Source organism: Lampris incognitus, chromosome 3 (assembly GCF_029633865.1).
Source record: "Lampris incognitus isolate fLamInc1 chromosome 3, fLamInc1.hap2, whole genome shotgun sequence".
Classification (NCBI taxonomy): Eukaryota; Metazoa; Chordata; class Actinopteri; order Lampriformes; family Lampridae; genus Lampris; species Lampris incognitus.
The window spans coordinates 105,101,357-105,114,621 of record NC_079213.1 but is presented as its reverse complement, the minus strand read 5'-3'; the positions used below and the strand labels follow the sequence as shown (position 1 = coordinate 105,114,621).

General features: G+C 43.3%; 1 protein-coding gene across 1 annotated transcript in view; it reads right to left on the bottom strand.

Annotated features, from left to right (window-relative positions):
• Positions 1-3,409: 3,409 nt before the first annotated feature.
• Positions 3,410-13,265, bottom strand: part of tbl1xr1a (TBL1X/Y related 1a) — a 97,419-nt gene continuing 87,563 nt past the window's right edge. The window contains exon 17 of the transcript XR_008809977.1: positions 3,410-3,426. The gene's annotated coding sequence lies outside the window, so the exon portion shown is untranslated. The remainder of the gene's footprint in view (positions 3,427-13,265) is intronic.

The window sequence follows — 13,265 nt, the reverse complement described above, 5'->3', positions numbered from 1 at the left end:
TTGCATTTTTTTCTTCAACTCCAATCGAGTCCATCAGTCTAACCAGTAAATATCCAAAAACAGGTAGAGGATAGGTCTTTTTGTACCAGAAGGTTTCAGACTAATGGCAGTATGCATGTTTCAGTCTAATGTGGTGAATTTTAGTTACAGGGAAAGGGCAACACTCCAAAAGATATTACCTGTGTGTTATGTCAAGTATTATATAAGTCCTGCGGGTACATTTAAGACTGTTTCACTGAAACAGCGATGCCACAAATTCCTTGTCCGCTATTTACAATAATCTTCTTCTTTCTCAGGGTTTTATTGTGATTTTGGATAGAGTGGTTTCTTTCTCGCTCAACACAGAAGTCGGGCTGTTCATCTTCCTCATGCTGAGAAACTCTCGAGCGAACGCTTTCCAGTGAGTGTCTCTCGTTCTCCCGTGATTTTTCAATTTAGTTTAGTTTGTATTTTAATAAAAGTCAAACATAGTCCAAAAGACATGCATCTGTGTCAGACCTATTTGTGTCGTGGACCTAGAGCTCCACACATGGAACATATGACACATAATACATACATGGCGATTATGTGTCAGGGTTCGCCCTCTGATTCAGTCACACACACACACACTCACACCCTGGCAAGATGCTCTTACTGAAGTAACAGACAGTGGATGGACTAATTTGAAATCTCACATTACTGTAAATTGGCATGGTTTTGCACCACCAGTGTTTCACAGACTGACCCACCCCCCAGATTACAGTGCATTTTTTTCCTATATCATCAAGTTACAGTAAATAACAGTGATTTCAATACATGGACTCCTTTTTCTCATGTCCCTTGTGCATGTAAGGTATGAATACATATTATCTATCCATTATCCAAACCGCTTACTAGTTGCAAAAAGGATTGCAACATCTTACGCCATGCAGTATTCTCAATTTGAATAATGTATCAAGACGAGTATTGTCTAGTACTCTCATTATACTCTACAGTACTGTCTAAGCAGAGCCACTGTTAAATATTTCCTTGCAATTGTAAATTGGTCATATAGATCCAATATACCGATAGTATTCTTTGAAATTTTTAAAAAGCTCAATTTGCTTTAAATCTTTGCATGCTCAGAGATCTGACATTACAATATTTATAGATAGATAAATAGATTACACAGAATTTAACTTTCACATTACTTTTGACTTAGTACTCATATTCTTAAATTTTGATTTATGTTTAAGGTCACATTGAACAATGCACCAAGTCAGACTCACCCCAATATGGAAACTTGGGTCAGAAATAGAACTGATTCCATTTCTGATGTAACACATTTCTCCCTCGGTCTGGTCAAAGCAGTCTATTCAGCGTCTCCAGGTTGCACAGACTGGGGATTTTTAAAAAAAAAAATATATATATATATAAAGAGGTTTGCTCCGATTTCGACGAGCTTACTGAGACTCTCTGCTTATATAAATGTTTGTGAAGACTTAGTAATCCCCAGGAAATCAATTTCCATTTTTCCTAATAACAAACCATCAGTGTCCAAATCTGTTAGAAACACAATTATTAAGAGGAATACTGGTTTTAACCAGGGGGATGATACTCGTTGCAGGGAGTTGCCGAAGCAAGTTAAGATGGAATTTAAACTTGCTAAACTTAAATATAAGGACAAAGTAGAATCCCTGCTGAGCCCTGGTAATTCACACCCAGCATGGGGAGGCGTGAAGTCTATAATGGGCATGCACTCTGCGAAATGTCCCATTTCCCTTGCTGGCAAGACTGACTCTGAACTTGCTAATGACCTGAACATTTTTATAATCATTTTAATGCACGATTTTTGCAATGAACTGTCTGTGTATAGAAATGCTTTCTCAGAGCAGAATGATAGGGACAAGGTTTTTAAACTCTTCAGGGGAGGGAAGGAGAGGAAAAAGTCCCGGTCCAAATATCAGCAGTTGACTTCTTAAGAAATGTGCAGCCATTGTCTGACATGTTCCTTCATCTTTATGAAGTCAGTTCAACTCCATAGGGTTCCTTGTCTCTGGAAGGATTCAGTGATTGTACCTGTGCCCAAGATTAAAGCACCAAAATCACTCAATGACTATAGGCCTGTGGCACTTACCTCGCTTGTCAGGAAAACCTTCAAGAAGATTATAAAAAAAGTGATTTTGGGTGCAACTCAGACAAAATTGGAGCCAAAATTGGAGCCAATTTTCTTACAGGGCAGGCAGGGGGTGACGTTGAGGATGCCATAGGCACCCTACTCAACCTGTTCCTGGATCTCCTGGATGGATGGTCCAAAGAACTTTGTACAATTGCTTTTTATTGACTTCTCAGAATTTAACTGCATACAACCTCACATTTCAGTGGATGGATTTACCAGCATCCACAACATTGACCCTGGATTATTATTGTTGGCTGGTTAACTTTTTACTGACAGGTCTCAAAAGGTGAAAGTCAATTGCGTTTTATCTGATGTCCTTTTACCTTCTATCGGTTCCCCCCAGGAACGGATGGAACTGAGCACAGTCCAGTGGTGGATGATTTTAGTGACTGGTGTGAACGCTCCTCCTTGGACATAAATGTGTCCAAAACAAAGGAAATGATTATTGACTTTAGGAAGAAGCCTCCTCCTATTCTTCCTGCTGTTATTTATAGCCAGGCTGTTGAAGTTGTCCAACAGTATTATAAGTATCTGGGGACAGTAATTGACAATAAGTTATCATTTGAACCAAATGCTGACATTGTTTATGTGAAGGCCCATCGGCGCATGTATTTTTATTGGAAGCTCAGAAGTTTTAATGTTGAAAAAGTTTTACTCTTGTTTTATGGAGTCTGTTCTGACCTTCTCTTTTATTTGCTGGTTTTGGTCACTTACCTTGAAAAACAGGAACAGGTTAGAAGGAATTGTCGAGATGTGCAGGAAAATTGCAGGCATAAATCTAAATGACCTCTCCCATGTGACCAAAGTCAGAGCCACGAAGAAGACTCAGTCAATTCTTGCTTACCCGAGTCACCCCTTGTTCAGTGAGTTCAGGTTGCTTCCATCTGGTTGGAGATATAATCTGCCAAGATGCAGGACCAGTAGATTTAAGAATTCATTTGTCCCTGTTGCTGCTGGCCTTTTGAGTAGCATCAAGTAACTCTGTTTCTTTGTGCGGATTGTTTGTGTGTTGATCATTGATGTTGATTGTGTTTACTGCTGGCTGTGCAATATGCAACAAAATACCCCTCAGGGATAATAAAGATTACCTTGACCTCTTTCTCTCTCTCTCTTCATCCAGACACCTCTCAATACCTCTGCCAGTGGGCGAGCGTGTCTCGAGTCTCACTTGGCTCCTTCCTGTCTACTTCCTGTTTGCCGTGGCCTATGATGTCCTTCAGACCCTGATGGAAGCTGCTCGCAACCTGCCAACCTCCAACCACAGTCTGCCTCCAACCAACCACTCGTCTCTGCTAAGGACACATGCAGGGAGATAGAGATAAAGCCTTGCTACTATTCTACAATACTTAAACCCATACGCTTAGCAAGTGCTTTCAATTTTGCCCTCGGACTTATCGGCCTTGAGGATATTTTGAATAACACCACTTTCCTGAAACAAGTTACGTTATAAAACAAGCGACATGAAACCATTGAAATATCCTTAAATGAAAACAGCTCTAATTGCACAATAACAGACTTGCTAGGGATAATGTGTAATACAATCTGAACAAGGAGGAGTTATGTGGACCACAATGGGAGTCTGCTTTTTGTTTATGATTACTAATGAAGAAAAGAATACACAAACAAAAGCATGAGATAGGGATGGGTACCGAAATCCGGTATTAAACAGGTGCCGGTGCTAAATTATTAAAGACCGTAGCATTGATAAACTCCGACATTAATGGTTCTGCTATCGGTGTTGGAGAAAGTAAAATACATTTCCTATGTCTTTAGGCTACAACAACGTTATTTTGCACTTTTTATCTCACCAACTAATTTCTAATTTGTAATATGATTAAGACATTTGTCTATGAGGCATTTTTGCTATTCCAAATCCAGAAGAGATTTCTCTCTTTCTCGGAACCTGTTGTTTGTGTGAGCCGAAGGGCAGGGCCAGCTCTCTGCCTCTCTCTGATGCGTGTGTGCGTGCACACACACATACACAGAGCCTGCTCTTAGTAACAATGGCGGAGAGAGAACTAAATGCTCAAAAGTCTGGTTATACTTCACTAGAGTCGATGTTGACAATGCTCTTTGCCACAAGTGCAACAAGTCTTTTGTATGCAGGGGCGGAAACACAAGCAATCTTTCGAAACATCTAGCAAAAGTGCATCAAATACAAGCGGAGCAATGCACAGTTTTCGACTGCCTAGCTCGGAGTTCATCTCTCATTGCCCCATCCACCTCGGGTGTGTTATGTTTGCTTGCTGGTAGTCCATCGAGTCCGATGATGACATCCCTCCTCATTAACGGTGTTATTTGATGACTGTAGACTCCAATTCTTGATCCTCAAGTTTTATTGCACGTTGGGCATATGAAGTCTGAGTTAGTTGGGGCAGGCATCGTTGTGTGTCTCCTTAGTCTTTTCTGTTTTTTTCCCACATTCCTCTCCATTTCCAGCTGTTCTATACCTCTGTGGCAGATCTCCTGCCAGTTGGAACAGTTGATGGCAGCTTGCCATCAACAGTCTCAAGGGGTCGATTGAATACTTCTTCAGTGATTTTTTTAGCTGGTCTTTGCATCACTTCTTCTGACCACCTGCGGACCTGCAGCGCAGATGAAGCTGTCCATACTGGACTTGACGTGCCAGGCGTTCTTGAGGCACCCTGATGACATACCCAAGCCAGCGCAGTTGGTGTTCAGTGACTGTGGCTTTTATGCTCTTGAGTTTGTTCTAGCAAGAATCTCAGCATGAGGGAGACGGTCACGCCACGTGATCCCCATGATTCACTGCAGACACCTTACATGGAACCGCTCCAGCAACCTTAGGTGGTGGCTGTATGTGACCCAGGCTTCACAGCTGTATAGGAGAGTTGTGATGCAGACAGTTTTGTGAATGGCAATTTTGGTGTGGAGTTGTTTGTTTTGGAAGACCTTACTCTGGAGTTTGCCGAAGGCTACAGAGGCTTGTTTGAGTCTTATGAGTTTCGTGATCTGTGTTGCAGCCCTCAGAAAGGATGCTGCCCAGGTATTTGAAAAATGGAGCAACTGAGAGTGGTTGGTGTTCTATAGTGGGTGGGGGGCTGGACCTCCATTGGCATAACACCTCAGTCCTGGTGTTGTTGACTGATAGACCCAGCCTGCTGTAGGCATTCACAACTGCGGCAAGGATGGTTTGCAGGTCTTCTGGTGTGTGAGCTATAAGAGTGCAGTCAACAGCATACTGCAGCTCAAGGACCTGCACTGCAGACAACTTGGTGGTTGCCTGAAACCTTCGGATGTTGAAGAGGCTTCTTTCTAGCCTAAAGTCTATTGTGATCCCGCTACTGTCCTCCAGATCTTTATAAAAAATTTTGTGACACATAGGAAGTAAACGTTGAAGAGTACTGGTGCAAGCACACACCTGTCTCACTCCAGTGCATACATTAAAGGGCACTGATTCCTATCCTCCTATGGCCACCCATGCCACCATCCCATCATAGAACTGTGATAGAATGTTCACAAATTTGCTTAGACAGCCAAACTTGCTCAGGATTTTCCAAAGTAGCTCCCGATTCACAGTGTCAAAAGCTTTGGAGAGGTCAACAAAAGCCATGAAAAGGTCCTGATGTTGTTCGTGGCACTTTTCTTGTAGCTGTTTTACTGTGAAAATCATATCAACAGTACTCCTGTTCTTCCTGAAACCGCACTGTGACCCTGGCAGCGGATATTCTGTCAAGTGCATCACCATCCTGCATAGCATGACCTTTGCTAGGATCTTGCCTGCAACAGCTGGTAGGGATATGCCACGACTGTGTCCGCAGATGGACTTGTCATCCCTGTTTTGGTACAGGGTGACAATTTTAGCATCCCTCCATTGTTGAGGGACACTCTCCTGGTCCCAGACCTGCAGGATGTACTGATATATCATTCTGGTGCACAAGTATCCTCCTTGTTTTAGAAGTTCTGCTGAGATACCATCACTGCCAGGGGACTTATTGTTCTTTAGGGAGTTGATGGCTGTAAGTACTTCTTGAAAAATTGGTGAGTGGTCAAGTTCTGCAATGGGTTGGGTGGACGAATTGGCAGCTCTTCAGGATGGATTGGTCGGTTGGTAAGTGCTGGCTAAGTAGGGCTTCAAAATGTTCAGCTCACCTTGCCAGGATCCACTTTTGAACTTTCCGGGTTGTCAGTCCGTCCGCTGATTTTAAGGGTGTGATAGAACATTCTTAGGGCCCTATATATAGTCTATAGAATTGTATAAGTTGTGAATATCATTTCTGTCAGCATATTATTGAATCTCGTGAGCTTTGTTCATCCACCATGTATTTTGCAAAGTGCGCAAGGTTATTTGTACCTCCTTACATGCTGTTTGCCACTGCTGCTGAAAGATGACAGATGTAGCCCTGTGTGCCCTTCGCATGGTTTCTAGCAAGGATGTGATGGTGTCAGAGTTCTTGTTAAACCAGTCCTGATGTTTTTTGGCTCTGTAGCCTATAGAGTTGATTGCAGCTTGATGTAGCAATGAGGTTAGGGAGGTCCATTTCTGATCCATGGAATTGTGTCAGAACTCAGAAAGTCCTCAAACTCTAGGGCCATCATGCCTACGGAGCGACAGAACTCATTCTGTGCTGGGGCTGACTTCAATTTAGCATAGTTCAGTTGCTTTTTTATGAGTTTATTGAGACACTATGGGGGGTGTGCTTTGATGTGGAGCTTGGTCATGATCAGGCAGTGATCCGTCCAACATTCTGCACCTCTCATGGCCTGGGTCAGCAAGACATCACTAGTGTCAGTACATCTTGTTATGATATAATCAATCAGGTGCCAGTGTTTAGACCGTGGGTGCATACAGAATGTTTTGTATTTGGTCTTCTGTGTGTTCGTAATGGTGAGGTCATGCTCTGCACAGAGTGTTAGCAGCCTCAGACCATTCGCATTAACCTGACCAACCCCATGCCTACTCAGTACTCCACTCCATATACCATTGTTCTTTCCTACCCTACCATTAAAGTCTCCCAGAAGAAGGATCTTGTCTTTTTTTGGGATATGATGAAGGGCCTCATCTAGTTGCTGGTAGAAGCTGTCTTTCACACCATTATCAGATGGTAGTGTTGGCGCATATTGTTAAACTAGAATAAACATGACGTTTATTATCTTTTGAGAAACTTTATTTCTCTCTACGCACCGGCCATCACGCCAGCCAGCTGCACTCACAACAAGTAAAAACGTTTCCCTCCAAGACCGACCGGTCCACCGCGCATGCGTCCCCAGTATCCACAAAAGCCATGCTGTGAACATTTACCGTATTGAACATAATATAGTGAGAATACATGTTAACAATCTCGCTATACTTTTTAAAAGAAAAAAAAAACACAGTGAAGTCTGTTGTTACAAAGCAGGGATATAGTGAACATCAACAGTTACATTCCCAAACATGTAGTCAAACAAAAATAAAAAATTGCCATCCATAAAGGCTGTGTTAAGAGCAAACCATGAAAACACCTTTTAGGAAATGTCCCATAGTCCTTCACTAAGAGCTTTCAAAAGCACAAGGGCAGATGCTCCTTTCTTAGTTAAACAGTCAGCAAGTTGAGTTTTAGTGTCTGACCAGAGAACCCTTCCGATTTTCTTGCTGTGTATGAGCTCCTTTATGCTGCTTATTTCCAGACGGAGTCTCTTCTCTGTCACTTGTTTCGTTGACTTCAGAGCATCATACAGAGAATGATTGTAAGTCACACACACCAGTGAGGGAGCATTCAGTCCAGCGTTCCCAGTAGTGAGCTCCGAAAAGAGAGTTGCTAGAAAAACTGCAGTGTCTATTCCATCTGACATAGCAAGGGTTTCTCCTGCAAGAGTACTCCGCACTACACGTCTAATTCTTTTAGACTGCCAAGAAAGAGGTGAAAACTTCCCTTTCTCTCCCATGAGGACAATAAGAGTACCCCCGTGTGCCACCATCTGGTAGATTTCCAAGAGATGCGTCACTGAAGACAACCAACTTTAAAGCATCATTGTTTCCCAAGTCTTGGAAGAGTCACCTTTTCTGATTTGAGCTTACGAATAACTTTATTCACCTCATGAATAGACTGCACTGTGGCATGTTTAGTACTCGATGCCAAACTACAAGCATCAAACATAACATCGGGTCGAGTCTGCTTGGCAACCCATAGGATCTGTCCTATTTTTGACCTAAGTTGTTCTTTTTCAGTTTCGCTAAGAGTGGCATCCCTCTGGATAGCACGAGCTGCTTATAAAGGAATAGGCTGAAGGTTTTCAATGTAACCGCACTGATGCACTTCTACTACACCATTAACAGTAACAAACTCCATGCCAACATAGTTTAAGTTGTCATTCTCCTCACGCCCAACAAGGAATGCTGCCTTGAGTTGGGGAATCACTTCTGCTGAGAAATGTTCTGAGCCTGCCCAAAAAAAATCATCAACGTGGCAAGCAAGTAGCCCAGTTACCCTTAACTCTGTATCTAACCAATAAAATACTGCTGGATCTACTTGTGACATTTTCCCTCCTGTGCATATCATTATTTCTTCTACTTTGTTATACCAGTACAATGAGGCATCAGCAAGACCATATACACATTTCTTTAGTTTCCACATTACATTGACACTTCCTGCCTCAGGTGGGGGGCGTATATAAATATCCCTAGAAAGCTCCATGCCCTGTAAGAAAGCAGATTTGATGTCCATCAAATGGACTTGCCATTTGTTTTGACAGGTGACTGCTAACAGTAGTCTGAGTGATTCTGAAGCACATGTTGGAGAATCTTTCTGCAACTCATCAGTATTAAGTTCTTCAAAGCCTCTTGCTACAAGGCGTGCTTTAGGCACTATACCACCAGACGTTTCTTTTAAATTACACACCCATCTTGTGGAAACACACTTTTGACCTTCATCAACAACTTCCTCAAAAACATTGTTTTTACGCCAACTTTCAATCTCTTGTTGTTTAGCGACATCAAACGAGACATCTTTAGTAATGAGCACATCAGCATCTTTGGCAACATCAACATTAAGATTGTCAACTTGTGACATATCAACTGCCTTCTTTTGTCCATTACTACCATCAGGTTCAATGTATTGTAGGTTGTACCAATGTATCCATTTCCCTGTTGCTTTGCCAGCTCTACCTAAAACTCTGGCATTTTGGAGACTACCGTCATCTTTATCCATAAATGTAACAGTCTGCCCTGCTCCAAACTTTATACTTTGTCTCTCTGTGATGGCAAGAGGACGTGCATCTATACTATTAGTTTCACTATCTCTGGTATTATCCGGTTCATTGTCTGTATCCTGTGTATTATCCTGTTCATTGTCTGTACTCTGTGCATCATCTGAACTAGTCTCTGTATAGCTTACAGTGCCTCTCTCATTTTCTGTCTCCCTAGTTGCATCATTTTCTATAGTTTGATCATTTTTGTCTTGTGTGTTCACTTTACGAAGCCTAGAGTGATGGACTCTTACCAGAATGCCACCATGTCTCACAAACACAACAGCTCCATCCTGGCCAATAACTACCCCTGGCCCCTTCCACTCTGTGCTGTCGGCTCGTTTGTAATATATTTTGTCTCCTGTCACATATCTGTCATCTGTGGATCTGGTTTGTTTACGCAAGGCTCTCCTTATCCTCTCTGAGCATTCAGATTCTGTAAAAGCTTTTCTAGATGCATGTAGCGCTGCTATGTGTGCCCCTACCCTCATACTCATCGTGGTACCCTCTAGAGCAGGTGGTTTGTCAACCAAAACAGAGGGGAGGTTAGGATTCTTACCGAACATTAGTTGGTGTGGACTGTAGCCATGCACACTAACCATACTGTTTTTAGCCATAAGGGCCCAGTCTAAAGCAGTTTCCCAGTCACATCCATTCTCTCGTTTCACCTTCAGGAGGATCTCAGTGAGCGTTTGATTGTGTCTTTCCAACAGCCCGTTGCTCCAGGGGCTTTATCCCGCCATCGTTTTTATCTCTATGTTAAAGTTTTCTGCCATGTCTCTCATCTCGTCGTTATTGAATTCCCCACCATTGTCACTGTACAGTCTCTGAGGGGGACCATGAACACTTATCCAAGTGTGGATGATGGAGTTGACTATTTCAGACGACCTCTTTGTTTTTACGATGTTTCCGGCGCAGAAGCGGGTGAAATGGTCGATGATGTGGAGATACCATACACCAGGTTCAAGCTCATGCAAGTCCACCGCGACAATTTCATTATACTCTGAAGCTAATGGTAAACCCACAGTGGGCTTTGGCTTTGTGTTACTGTAACGTTGACAAATGTCACAGTCCTGTACTATTTGTTCTAACACAGCCCCACATTCTTTATCTCTATTTCCTGAGCTGTGAAGAAGCCTTAGTAGTCTCTCCGCAGAAGCGTGACCAAACTGCTTATGCAGCTTCAAGAGAACTTTGTGTTTCTCATCTGGGGACATGTTCTCTGTGACTCTAAGGACCTCATCCTTTTCACTGGCCCTGGTCTCTGTGACTGTAAGGACCTGGTCCTTTACACTGGGGGACATATTTTCTTTACCTCTGATGTCTACATAGTAATGTCCAGAACTTGTTAACTCAAGAGGCACTTGTTGCTTGAACATCACAACTCTGTCATTTTCCATATCCAAAACAGTGCCTGCCTTTTTCAAGGATGTCTTACTCAGTAATAGTGGTATGTCAGCTTTGACTACTTCTGTCTCAACTTGGCACTTAGTCTGCCCAATTGTTGCAGGTACCTTAACTCTTCTGGTGGAGTATACTACATTTCCATCTCCAAATCTAAACGGCCTAGAACTGGGCACTTCTGTTTTCATCTACTGGTTTACCTGGACTTCGCTAAGATCATTAACACAGCTGTCTCGCCACATACAGTGCGAGTACAAGCAGTATCAATAATAGCTGATCCTAAAGATTCAGTCAACAAGATCTCTGAATCTGACATAGTAGATTTTGATTGCAGTGTCATGTTACATTCTTCTACATCTTCAGTGACTTTCACTTGTTCACTCTCTCTGTGTGGGCAATTTTTAGCCCGATGAAAAGTGCTCTGACAAATGGCGCATCTAGACCTTTTACCAAACTTATTAGGAGGATTAGTCCCAGGTAATGGTTGCTTACGTTGTCCACCCTGCGACGTCACATTTGGTTTATTAACGTAACCCCTTCCGCGGCATCTGTTCTGTGAGAAAAGCTTCATCTTGATTCACTTGAATTCCACGTGTGGCGCTTGCCAGCTCGCCTCCGAATATCCGCCTCAGTGCCGAGTTCATCGAAGAAAACGTCAAATCCGCACACGCAGTCAGTGCTAAGTGTCTGTTCCTTTCATCAAGGCAGGCTGTGTCTAGTACAGGGCTCGAGAGTGCGACCAACATTTTTAAGAGTGCGACTGAAAAAAAGTATAGGTGGCGCTGGTGCAGCCGATGCTGCTCGGGTGAACACTGAAATCTCTTTCGCAAGCGCAGCATCTCTCTGCGTTCTCCTGACGGTATCGTGGTCTAAACCAATAAGAGACAGAGCTCGGGCGGGTCCTTGCCTCTGATTGGCTGTGGTCCTTTTCACTGCTCTAAGTAGTGTCAGTTCAAAAAATGCGAGCGACCTGAGCAGGCTGAGCAGGCCAGAGAACTTGAACGGGAGAATAATAGCCTATAGGTCTACGCCAGCATTTCTCAAAGCTCTCCTCCAGGAGGAGCACTTGTCCTGCATGGTTTAGATCTCTCCCTGTTCCAACACAGCTCATTCACAGGATCAACTCGTTATGAGCTCCCGAAGCTGCCTCATAACAACACTGATCATTTAAATCAGCTGTGTTGGAGCAGGGAGAGATCTAAACCATGCAGGACAAGTGCTCCTCCAGGAGAGGTTGGAGAAACGCTGGTCTACGCGACAAAACGAGTGAAAATGAAGAGAGGTGGAGCCATTGAAAGTTTTTTCATTAAAAGCACCAACACTTTTATTTAGAAATGTTTTAAATGTTCAGTTTAAGCTCAGTGTAGCACTTTAAACACTTTATTTTTCTTTATATATTCTTCATATATATATATATATATACACTCACCGGCCACTTTATTAGGCACACCTGTCCAACTGCTCGTTAACGCAAATTTCTAATCAGCCAATCACATGGCAGCAACTCAATGCATTTAGGCAAGTAGGCATGGTCAAGACGATCTGCTGCAGTTCAAACCGAGCATCAGAATGGGGAAGAAAGGTGATTTAGGGACTTTGAACGTGGCATGGTGTTGGTGCCAGACGGGCTGGTCTGAGTATTTCAGAAACGGCTGATCTACTGGGATTTTCACGCACAACCATCTCTAGGGTTTACAGAGAATGGTCCGAAAAAGAGAAAATATCCAGTGAGCGGCAGTTCTGTGGGCGAAAATGCCTTGTTGATGCCAGAGGTCAGAGGAGAATGGCCAGACTGGTTCGAGCTGATAGAAAGGCAACAGTAACTCAAATAACCACTCATTACAACCGAGGTATGCAGAAGAGCATCTCTGAACGCACAACACATCGAACCTTGAGGCAGATGGGCTACAGCAGCAGAAGACCACACCGGGTGCCACTCCTGTCAGCTAAGAACAGGAAACGGAGGCTACAATTCGCACAGGCTCACCAAAATTGGACAATAGAAGATTGGAAAGACGTTGCCTGGTCTGATGAGTCTCGATTTCTGCTGTGACATTCGGATGGTAGGGTCAGAATTTGGCGTCAACAACATGAAAGCATGGATCCATCCTGCCTTGTATCAACGGTTCAGGCTGGTGGTGGTGGTGTAATGGTGTGGGGGATATTTTCTTGGCACACTTTGGGCCCCTTAGTACCAATTGAGCATCGTGTCAACGCCACAGCCTACCTGAGTATTGTTGCTGACCATGTCCATCCCTTTATGACCACAGTGTTCCCATCTTCTGATGGCTACTTCCAGCAGGATAACGCGCCATGTCATAAAGCTCGAATCATCTCAGACTGGTTTCTTGAACATGACAATGAGTTCACTGTACTCAAATGGCCTCCACAGTCACCAGATCTCAATCCAATAGAGCACCTTTGGGATGTGGTGGACCGGGAGACTCGCATCATGGATGTGCAGCCGACAAATCTGCAGCAACTGCGTGATGCTATCATGTCAATATGGACCAAACTCTCTGAGGAATGTTTCCAGTAC